This window comes from Rhinolophus sinicus, linkage group LG05, assembly GCF_036562045.2.
Source record: "Rhinolophus sinicus isolate RSC01 linkage group LG05, ASM3656204v1, whole genome shotgun sequence".
Classification (NCBI taxonomy): domain Eukaryota; kingdom Metazoa; phylum Chordata; class Mammalia; order Chiroptera; family Rhinolophidae; genus Rhinolophus; species Rhinolophus sinicus.
The window spans coordinates 47129894-47142500 of record NC_133755.1 but is presented as its reverse complement, the minus strand read 5'-3'; the positions used below and the strand labels follow the sequence as shown (position 1 = coordinate 47142500).

Genomic DNA, 12607 nt, shown 5'->3' with positions numbered 1-12607 from the left:
CAGTACTGGTGGCAAACATCTTCAGTTCCCAGCATGGCCTCCGCATGTTCCTCCAGAATTAGCACAGGCAGGAAACAACCACAGATCACTTTGTAGCTCTAACTGGGTAGTCCCCGACTGGTCACAGGCAGTGGGTGACCTGGGCCTGCACCAGAGCCCCTCACAAGAGGCCCCAGAACATACTGGGAGGTTGGCTTCAGACTACAGCAGAGCACTGCCCAATTAGCCCCACAAGAGGCATACCCAAAGGTGGTCTCAATAGGCACCAAAGCCTGCTGGTGCAAATCTCACTCACTGGGGTAAGGCCCCACAGCCTGTAAGCTGTGAATGTGGCCAAACCCACAGCCAGTCAGCCTACAAGTCAGCCCTACCCACTGTATCAACAGCAATCAAGGCTCAACTATAACAGGAGGGCACACAGAACCCACACAAGGGACACTCCTGGAGCACCTGAAGCAGGTGCTCAGAAGAATGTGTCACTGGACCCCACAGAACACCTACTACATAAGGCCACCTGGCCAAGACTGGGAGACATAGCAGATGTCTCATAGAAATGAGCAGATGTCTCATACATAGAAACAAAGAGAGAGGCAGCCAAAATGAGGAAACAAAGAAATGGGTCCCAAATGAAAGAACAGGAGAAAACTCTAGAGAAAGAATTAAACAAAAGGGAGGCAAGTAACCTACCAGAGACAGAGTTCAAAACAATGGTTATAAGGATGTTCAAGGATCTCAGTGAGAACTTCAACAAAAAGATGGCAAGAATAAAAAAAGGACAAAGAAATCATAAAAAGGAACCAGTCAGAAATGACGAATACTTTAGAGGTAATCAATAGTAGATTAGATGAAGTAGAGAATCGAATCAGCAATTTAGAAGATAAGGTAACAGAAAACACCCAATCAGACCAGCATAAAGAAAAAAGAATCCAAAAAAATAAGGATAGCTTAAAAGACCTCTGGGACAACATCAAGCATAACAACATCTGCATCATCGGGGTACCAGAAGGAGAAGAGAGAGAGCAAGGGATTGCAAACCTGTTTGAAGGAATAGTGACTGAAAACTTTTCTGGTGAAGGAAATAGACATACAAGTCCATGAAGTGCAGAGAGTCCCAAACAAGAGGAACCCAAACAGGCCTACACCAAGACACATTATAATTAAATTGGCAAAGGTTAAGACAAAGAGAGAATCCTAAAAGCAGCAGGAGAAAGGCAAGTAGTAGTTTATAAGGGCGCTCCCATAAGATTATCAGCTGATTTCTCAATAGAAACTTTGCAGGCCAGAAATATTCAAAGTGATGAAACAAGAACCTACAACCATGATTATTCTACTCAGCAAGGCTATCATTTAAAATCAAAAGACAGCTAAAGTGTTTCCCAGACAAGAAAAAGCTAAAGGAGTTCATCAAACCAAACCAGTATTACAATGAATGTTAGAAGAACTTCTTTAAGATGGAAAAAATAGATCAAAATTATGAATAATAAAATGGCAAGAGCTACATATCTATCAACAATTACTTTCAATGTAAACGGATTAAATGCTCCAATCAAAAGACGTAAGAGGACTGAATGGATTAGAAAACAAATCCCTTACATATGCTGCCTACCAGACACTCACTTCAGATTTAAAGACACACACAGATGGAAAGTAAAGGGACAGAAAAACGTATTTTATGAAAATGAAATGAAAAATAGTAAAACGAAAAAAGAAGCTGGGGTAGCAATAGTTATACCAGACAAAATAGACTTTAAAACAAAGGTTATAACTAGAGACAAAGAAGGACCCAATAAGCCAACTTCAGGGTATTTATCTGATGAAATCCAAATGCTACTTCAAGGAGACCTGTGCATACATATGTTCACTGCAGCACTGTTTACCATGGCCAAATATGGAGGTATCCTGGGTGTCTGTCAATAAAGAGGAGGTGGTACATACATACAATGGAATATTGCTAGGCCAGAGAAGGGAATGGGTTCTTGCCATCTGCAGAGGCATGGATGGACCTAAGGGTATTGTGCTCAGTGGAGTACACCAGACAGAGAAAGACAGATGCAATGAGATTTCACTTATATGTGGAATCTAAAGAATAAAATAAATGAACAAAACAGAAACAAACTCATAGATACCGACAACATTTTGATGGTTATCAGATGAGGGGGGGTTGGGGATGAGTGAAAAGTAGCAATTGGTTGTTACACAGTAATCATGGAGACATAGGTTATAGCATAAGGAATAGAGTCAACAATATTGTAATAACTATGTATAGTGTCATATGGTACTAGATTTGTTGGGGTGATAGATGGGATGGAGTTGGGGGCAGGGCATAAAAGATAAAGGGATTAAGAAGTACAAACTGATAGTTATAAAATAGTTAGGGGGATGTAAAGTAAAGCGCAGGGAATATAATCAACAATATGGTAATAACTATGTGCGAGTATAATGCCAGGTGGGTACTAGACTAGTCAGGGGGAATCACTTCTTAAATTATATAAATGTCTAACCACTAAGCTGTACACCTGTAATTTATATAAAATAATATTGAATGTCAACTGCCATTGATACATTTAAAAAGCGGGGAAAGGGGAATAAGAGGTCCAAATTTCCAGGTACAAAACAAATTAAGTCATGGGGCTGTAATGTACAGCATAGGGAATACAGTAAATATTGTGATAGCATAGTACGGTGTCAGGTGGTTGCTGGACTTATTGTGGTGATCACTTCTTTAGATATACAAATGTTGAATAACTATGATGTACAACTGATATAATGTTGTATGTTAGCTATATTTTAATAAAATTCTTGGGGAAAAAAAAAACCCCTGCAACTTCCCAAACTATCCTTCCTCCTGAATAAAACTACCCATGGGTGACTTCTTTCCTTCAGAAATCTTTTGTCCATCTGTGCCTTAATTTGGGGCATATTTTTATCATATATGCCCTCATATCACTTTCCACGTTTTCCTTAGACAATTCTTTTCACTACTGCGACAGCCATACAAAATTTGTGTCTCTGGGTCTCTTCTTTGGTCTTTGGACTTGTGTGCCCAACTACCTGCTAAACCATTTCCATGCAAAAATGTCCATTTCACTCAACAAGTCCAAAGAAAACTCTCCCCACCAAACCTTCTAGTCATGCTTCTTTGTTCTTGATCCTAGTAGGTATAACCCCATCCACCAATGGTATAAATTTGAGAGCCATCCATGACACACCTACCTGTAACTCTGTTGTTTCTTTCTCTCTTTCTCTCTCTCTTTCTCTCTCTCTCCCCATCCAATCAGTCATCAAGTCTTGCCCATTTTTAACCCTACATAGTTCTCAAATAAATCTCTCACTTTTCATCTTAGTGATTGCTGTTAAGGCCCTTCCAGCTTTAAAGAGTTCAAGTCAAATCACTCCCCAGCTTGAAAAGAGTCCGATTCCACTAGAATATAAGCTTCATGGGGACAGGACGTGGTGTCAGTTTTGCTCACTGCTGCATCCTGCGTATCAAGCACAGTGCCTGACATTTGGCTGGCACTCAGGAAATGTTTGATGAATGAACCAGCAGTTTGCTACTGCCTACAGAACACAGTCTGGGGTCCTTCCCCGGGTACACAAAGCCCTTCATAGTCTGGGCCTGGGCCATTCCTCACCGTGTTCCTTGTGCTCCACCATGGGAGTTCTGGAAGATATGTTCTGCTTCTCTCTCTGGGCCTGTCCTCACCCTTCCTCCCTGCCCGGAGTGCTGTGCTCTGCCCTGCCTGGCCCCAGCCACTGATTACCTCTTACCTGCTAATTAAGTCACAGCTCAGGTGTCACCTCCGCCAGAACACCTTCTCTGAGACACACATACACACACTTCCCCAGGATGAGTGCGCCTCCCCTCCCCGAGCACTGGAGCACCTCATGCATACCGCTATCATTTGACTCTCATCCTGTTTTGTGATGCCTGTTGGGCCGATCTACAGTTCTACACTATGAATGTTCTGAAGTCCTAGGCTGTATCTTATTCATTCTTCTACCCCTCATCCCAGGAAAATGTCTGTACAACATTAGACACAAATACGTTTTTGAATAAAGAAATGAATAACTTAAGTGATATATAGAGGATTTGTGTGTTAAATTGATACTATGATCTTCCACATTAAATATCATAAAACATCTAAAAAAGACTTATACAATTTTAAAACATCTGACACACTTGCATTCACATCAACAGATACTGCCATAAAGATATATTAATAGTCAGTTGCCGTATAACACAATCAAAAGAAAGGAAATTTGAAGCTAGACACATCCCAGTTTGAAATCTGACTGCACCACTTACGTGGTCTTAGACAGGTCACAACCTCCCTAACTCTTAATGTCCCTAATCCGTAAATGGGGATAAAAAAAATACTCCTCCACAGATATAACATATATAAATTTCTAGTCATGCAGCAAGCACTCAATAAATGGCAGCTACTATAGTTTTTAATGTAACAACATAGGTTGACCTAGTCAACCTTCAAATATCTACATGCAGGTGTATTCAGTTTATAGACCTTCTGGAAAGAACGGTTAACCCGAGCTGGCTTAGCATACAGTTTGGTATGCCTTGGGCTATCTCCCAGCTGGTGTGTGCTCAGGGAATGCAAACTGATCTTATTTTCACCTTCAAATAACATGATTTTACAGGTGGCTTGCTCCTCTCCACCCCATCAAGTCTAATTTGATCCCTAATATTTATAAATCACTTTACAGTATATAAGCACTTTGATGTATCTTCTCACTTGATCATTCATCACATCAGTCTGATGCCAGAATCTTTTTTTTTTAGGACCAAAAATAGTGGGGTTTTTTTCCTTCAAAATTTCTATGCTACCTGTCCCATTCAAAACGATGGATAAGGAAGGGAAGGGATTAGACAGCATACATTGTTAATACAATATTGCCATGGGGTATGAAAGACAGTTTGGGGAACATAATCAATAATGTTGTAAAGATTTTGTAGGGTGTCAGATGGGCACATGTCTTATTAGGGAGACCACTTCATGGACGGTGTAGATGCTTGACCACTGCACTGTACACCTGAAGGTGAAGCTGAATAATATTGTATGTCAACTATAATTTAATACATATATAGTCACAGGATGTGGAGTACAGCATAGAGTCAATGGAATTGTAACAGATATATACGATGTCAGAGGGGTAGTATATTGGGGGAGGGGGTTATCACTTTGTGAGGGGTGAAATATCTAACTATTGCATTGTTTTGTACACCTGAAACTAATAAAAAGAAAACAACAACAACAAGAGTCTGGCACTCTTGACTCTGAAGAGGTCAGCTAGCAGCTATGTAAAAACTGATGAAATAATCAGTGTTCAAATTTTAAAGTCAGCCTGCACCTACCTCTCAATAAGCAGCTTTCTTTATGCAGAAGTACATTTGCTTTTTCAACCCACCAGTGTCACTTTAGTAAATGATCTCGAGGGGCCTGAAAGATCTGGCTCGTCTCCAGAAGTGAACGGTTTAGTCCCTCCCAATCAGGGGAGTCGCCCATCCACATGGGGAATGCACCCACTGCGTGATGCTCCTGCGCACACAGGCTCACATTCCGACATCTGCACGTGTCCATATGTACATGCACACCCATGTCTACCTCTGTCCATGAAGTACTGCCTCCATCCCACACGGCCAGGGTAGCTACATCTAATTAGTCCCCCTCCAAGAGACGTTTTCACTTCTGTCCAAACAGTGTCTCTCAGCATCCTAAAGGCACAGAGCTTCAGCAGAGGATTCCTTAAGCATCTCTCAATCAATGATGCCATCTGAGGAAAAGGGACCAGAGAGCCCCACACACAGAACTGAGGAGAGAAGCGTCCAGGAACTGCTATGAAGAGGGACATGTTTACTTGCATGTACTTGAAGTTGAGAAATGGGAGACCCTGAGATTTTTTATTTGTAAGTATTGAAACTCTGATATGTTGAAACTCCTATTTGAAAATCGTAGTGGCCCCCATTTGCCTCTGCTGAATAACCGGAACATACCACATGAGCATTCACCTCACTCAATCACCAGAGGGCACCTACAATTTGCTGGAGTCCTAGATAAAACCCGCTCCTCTCAAAACATACTCCCCTGAGGCTATGTCTACCCAACTTCAAATTCAAGTAATTAAGAAAAAAATGTAAAATTCCTTATATGGATTTCAAAAAAATCCCTGGAAATCATTAAGCAAAATTCATTTAACCATGACAAGTTTGAGCAAGATGTTTTGTTTTAACACAGTATAACTGCCCTCTTACCTTTTAAGCTTTCAGATGTTTTGAAATACCAGAAGCTCACAGATTAATATTTCATTGCGCGCACACGCGCTGCATTCGGGGACCACATTAAAATGTGCCTGGGAAGGGTCTGGAGGTGAAACCTTTTCTGAGTGCAAACTCTGTCCTGCTGACACATGATAAACTGAGGGGAGGCGACTGTTGTGCTGGGCAAAGACCAGTAGGGGCCTGAGGCGTCCCTGGTAGTGGCCTGCCTGTGCCTTCCACCGGGAGGCGAGCTCTTTAGGTTATCTCCCTCGCACACTTCTTCCGACTTTCTCCAAGGACTCTCCTCCTTTCTCTCATTTCCTTCCCTGTCGCCGCCCTCACAACCTTGCCTTTGCCAAGTCTGCAGGCCTACCAGGGTTCTTGTTGAGCCCCTTTTTAATGCTGCGATAAAATGTGCTTATTGCCCCACTTACTAGAGGCCTGAAGGGTAATTTTGGTGACTCAGGGCAGACGGTAAATTAGCGGTAAGACAATGGAAATCCAGCATCCCCTCTCAGAATCTGCGGCTCTCACCACGACACCCCACTTCCTCTTCTCACAGTTGCAGCCCTACCATATTCGCCATTGTGGACTTTGAATCTAGTAATGCATCTCATGATTTTCCAATTATCCTAGTTACGGTGCTCACTGCATTGTGCCAGCCAGTATCTTTACAGATAGTACCGTCCAGGTGTGTCTCATTCAGCATCAAATAAGGTAGATTTCTAAAACCTAAACAACTTAGCAACTGTGATGTGTTGCTTTAAACACACACACACACACACACACACACACACACACGATCATATGATAGTGGTGGGTAGTTTGTGGAGGCAGAGACAGCGGCTGTTAAATTGAGTTCTATATTTCCCAGCACTCGCGTACCACAAATAAAACCTACAAAAATGATAATTTTTCAAACACTGAATCCTCTATCTCTGTGTAATGAGCCATGCAGAGAGGAGGAGAAGAATTTTTGTGCCTTTTTTTTCCTTTTCTTTCTTTTTTTTTGCCTGTGGTGAAAATTCTCCCAGGAGTAATTTCATCTTTAAATGAAAAGTTGTGTTATCAGGTGCTTGTATGATCTCCAGGAATCACTGCAGCCTCAGACGTGGGGAGGTGCACCAGTGCACACTCACCCACACACAGCAACATGCACCCATCATGTGAATAAGGAATCGGGCAAAAGAATGTGGATCGAACTAATTTTAATGTTTTTACACTGTACACTGTAATGAAATTTAAAGCAACTTGGTGGTCAGCTACATTTGAAAAATCTACTAGCCCTTAAATATTTTGCCTCCTCGCCTACACCTGTCAGAGCCTGGGGCTCCTCCCAACACTCCAGGGCTGGCTGCTGTGGCCACTGTGAGGGCCACAGCACCACAGGTTGCTTCCAACGCTCCTTCAAATCTTACTTTCCCACAGTCTGAGATCTTTTAGGTTTCAACTTGGACACTCTTAGGTCATTACTAACATGCACTGTTGAATTAATTCATCCACAAAATTAAAAATGAATTGGCAATGCTAAGCCAAAGTCTACTGATATAAAACACCATCCAAAATACTCCAAAAGCTTTCCTTGTGAAATCTACACAGCACTGATCCATTTTGCCCGATTCTTTTACACTGAGAATCAATACCAACACCATCCCACGGTGACCCCCACTGTGGTCTCAAAAGATAATACAGGTTCCTACATGGGGCCAGTACCATAATCAGGCAGATTATGAGGGAAAAGAATAGTTACAACCAAAGAGATACTGCTACCACGTTGGCAACCAGTTTTACCAAAAATAATAATAACAATACTATGATAATCTCAAAACTGGAAAGTAGATAAGTAATTCCACAATTGTTTAAGTGCACCGAATGTTCAAATTCTACTAAGCAGTTTGTGGTGGAGAAAAATCTCATGAACAGAAGAGAAGGTAAAGCCTCATTACTCTAGGAATCTTAGTAAAAGTACTTATTTATGTTGTAATAACATTTCCTTTTCCTATGCTATCCTATTATGGCTGGCATGTTATTAATAAAAATAAGGTCCTGTATTAAATTATTTTAATGACTCTATGTGCTTCCACTCCTGAAATCATACCTGTGAACTGTAGTTCAGAGGTAAATGTTTAAATTTTTTAAAACCCTCTAATCCAACTGGCACCACCATATTTCCAAATATTTGTACCTAAATATTTCAAATCTTACTCTTTATTTATCTGCTGAGAGCTTTCTGTTGAAATTCAGGATATTTTCTATCATTTCTATTTAGGAGTAGCAAAAGAATCTGTAAGTTATGCCAGTATACATGGAGTTATAAAATCCCTTTTATAAGACTGCTTGCTTCCCAATGTTTTATTTTACATTTGTAACTCAGTATTCAGTGCTCCTCATTCTGCAAACAAATTAAGATAAAATAAACCCAAAAGTGCCTTATATAAAACAACTTCAAACCACAAATTTTCTAGGCAACCATCCTAGCAAAAAGAACATCTGATAATGCAGAAAACATTGTATCCTGAGTACAAGTAGATAATAAGGCCTTGTGAGCAACTGGACCTTAGCCATGTCACATTTGCACTCAGAAATGTGGAAAAAAGTACTTAGCACAAGCTCTGCATATAACTGTCATTTGAAGTTGAACCTCAGAACGAGTCTGTAGTAATTCACTATACTATCTCAATAACACAGCTGAGGGGCCAGTCCCCTTTTACACTATAACGAAATCAGAATAATAATGCCCCCCAAATAAAAATTAAAATGCTCTTTTTCTTAAACTCTATGATTATAAAATGGTCTATAAAATAACACCCCATTAACAACTACCCAACCTTCCCTCCTCAAATCAAATTCATGTCGCTGAAGCGTTGGGCAGATTACAAGAAGATAAAATATTTTGGGGGATTTATGATTTTAAATGTTTTACAAGCATTCTTATCTAATTCTTACAGTAATGCAATAATGTGGGTTCTATTGTTACCCCCATGTTACAGATGATGAAACTGAGGCTCATGGAAGTGAGGTGACTTACCCTCTCACAGCAGAGCCTAGATTCCAACACCAGTGCTCTAATTCTAAAATGGACAGACTTTCTTGGGACACTGCCGGCCTGAAAGTTTGTGTAACTAAAAGTTACAATCAGCACACTTAATTGCTCTTTTTCAAGTGTTTCCGAAATTCTCTCTTTTCTACTTCTAAACTCTCAAACCAGAAAATCCACAATATTGATGTGACGGGGAAAAAAAAAAAAAGTTAGCTAAGATGTAGTCTTGTTTGATTCAACTACCTTATTGCATTATCCTATGGATAAAAGAATCATGGAAATTTACATTCCACTAACAATTAGCAATAGGGAATTTTCCAAATTCCCTGTGGTTTTCTTTTTAGACGCACTTCCAGCATTTTATATTTACATTCAAATTTTATTTTTAAGTACCTGTCATTTTTCAAGGATTTCTGAATCTTTAAGCTCTCAGTGTTAAATTTGGAGGTGGGGGGAAGGTTATTCGTTCCTTCATTATTTATCTTGGGTAAAATCATCAGACAGGCCTTTCTCAAAGCATCTTGAAATTTAATTTGCATTTCTGGTTCCTAGAATGGCTAAATTCTCTATATTTCAACACACTTATCTGTGAGATCAACCAAAGCAACTGTGAATTCCAGAAACAGGAGGCTGAGTTGTACTGTTGGTGCACTTTTTAAGGAATTCCAGTTAATCAGAAAGCCATTCTTCCGCCATACCCAAGGCTATTATTCCTAAGGCTATTCATACTATTTTAACAGTTATAGAGTATTTGGAGTATTAGATGTGTACTACAAGTGAAGAAAAGCCCCATAATTGATTTGTTAATGTTTTATTCTCCTCTTTTTCTATTGGCATGTTCTTTCCATGCCCTCAATAAATATCAAACACTCAAACAACTCACTATTAGGGTGGCAAGCAAACCTTTAGAATGTCGAAACAGTATAGTGAAGAACAATGCACCTAATTGAAATGGCAGGGTAATTTGGAAAATAAAATTGAGTTGCTGCAAATTCTAAATTCCAGAATAAAAATGTTTATGCTCACTCAAATGCAGATTGATACTGGCTTTGAATAATTATTAGAATAAAAAATACTTGAACACCAACAACACACTTGATATGCACAGAACAAGCACAGTCTACATATCTATTACTCTGGGCACAATAAGTCTGATATTTTTCTTGGTGATTTTGTTATTGAACACAGCTTACAAAAATCCCACAATAGGCCAAACCACCAAATACACAACCAGTGTTAAAAATTTCATGGACAATATTCTGCAGAAAATTTTAAACACATACGAGACAGAGAAGCATGCTGGAAGAAATGAAGGGGTTAAATGATTCTGCTACTCAGTATCTTTATTTTCCCCTCAAACAACTTAATTTGTCACCAAGATAAATTCAAAATGTAAAATTCCTGATTCTCTTTGGCAGAAGCTAGAGCCAAAAAAACTATGACAATTAAAATGAAAATGGAAAAATGCACTTGCATCTAGAATTATAAAATACAAACATGTAATGACTCTATGAGAGATGATATTTATCTGTACGCTGAGTGTAACCTTATTATCTACTGAGGGCTATGCCACTTTTGGCAGAGATGCCACCGTATCTCGCCAAGATAAATTCCATATGCTCTGTGGAGTTACAGATATTTCCTATAAATAATGTATACAATAGACTGTAAATAAATAATACATTTATCTGAACTGTTCAAGAGTGAAGGGCAGGTGGCTACTCATGAGACGGCGTCTTCTATGAATGAACAATTTCAAGTAAAGGTAATGTTTAATCGTGAGATATCACAAAGTTCTTACACTAAAGTATTCTTAAGTGGGGGTTTTGAAACAACTCCAGATCTGGTGGGAACTGTCAAGTAAATATTCCAACTAAACTCAAAATACCCAATTTAATTTTGCTGCTGAAGTTTCTATTCTGATTGTAGCACCATAGCGCTTAGCATCTTACCTATTTGCTGTGATTTTTTAATTCTCTCTACACTACTGGCTTTTATGATCAACAAAATAACTAGATATAAAATGTCATGTGTGAGTTTTTGTGCCATGAAATATACAGTGTTTGGGGGGTTCCCCCCTCCCATTTTCAGGTGAATGACACTGCAGTGAAGGAAGGAAGACTACTACATTAAAAAAAAAAAGAAAGAAAGAAAGAAAGAAAGCCCACCTCCTGCACTAGTTTGCTAGGACTTTACATTGTAAAAATAGTGAGTCCCTACCCCCAAAGTGTCTCCCTTTGGAAGCCCTGCAGACACACAAACTATTTCTACTTCTTGTAAATAGTATAAGTACGCCTTTAGAACCTGAGACATTGTACACCATTTAGCTGGAAATTAAGTTTTCAAATCGCTAAGGAATAGTCTCTGAACAACAGAAAACACTATAGGTCACAGTTAATTATAGCTTGTCTATCAAATTAAGTTAATGTTCGAGAACACATCCAAATAGTTATAGAGACATTAAGAGGAATTTTATTGTCAAAGAAATTCTTATTCGTTCAGCTTCTAATATTTTTAAAAGAACAGTGATAAGTCTTTTACAAGTTGGGAGGGGATGAGAAAACTCTGGGCTTACATCAAATTGCTCCTCTCATTGTCCTTTTGATGACTATGTTGATTTCATTATAAACTTCATTTTCCAGAGTTTCATAATAGTCATAAATGCACTTCACTTTAAAGAGTTTCTATGGGACATAATGTGAATGCAAATGCAGAGTAAAATGAAAATCATGGAGGTGTGGGACCAAATATGGACTCTCAGTTAAAATACAGTCACTGAAAACAAACATTTAGGCCTTAAGAGGGAGAGCATAAAGGGCTGATATAAATCTTTATATCAAGTATTCATAGTCTTAGGGAAAGCAAACGAGAACAACAATTTTCAGCTTTTCACCTAATTGTAAAGCACAGGTTGGGAATATTTGGTGATTTTGGTGTCAATTCATTCCTGTTCTAAAGTGAGTAACATTTTTCATCTTTGCAGGAAAATAAAGCTGTGTATGGGTAATAACCCACAAGGTACTCAACTAGGGGAATGAGACCTAGCAAACTAGTTCAAGCTCAAATCTCAGGCGTAGGAGGCTCACCAAACAGTGGAAAAGTGACCAGAAAAAGAAAGAGCTGTATTTCTGCCTTGCTAAATATTAACCAATAACTGGATATTTACAACGAATGAATAATAAACATGGTACCATGTTGCGTTGTGAAGTATAGGGGAAAATCTACATAAATGGGAATTCATCAGCAACAATTAATTCCAAGTCAGCATGTGTTGACAGGGAATAATGCTGATA

At 39.2% G+C, this 12607-nt stretch overlaps 1 protein-coding gene across 5 annotated transcripts in view; it reads right to left on the bottom strand.

Annotated features, from left to right (window-relative positions):
* Window positions 1-12607, bottom strand: part of MEIS1 (Meis homeobox 1) — a 141620-nt gene that overhangs the window by 105837 nt on the left and 23176 nt on the right. The gene's annotated exons all lie outside the window — the stretch shown is intronic.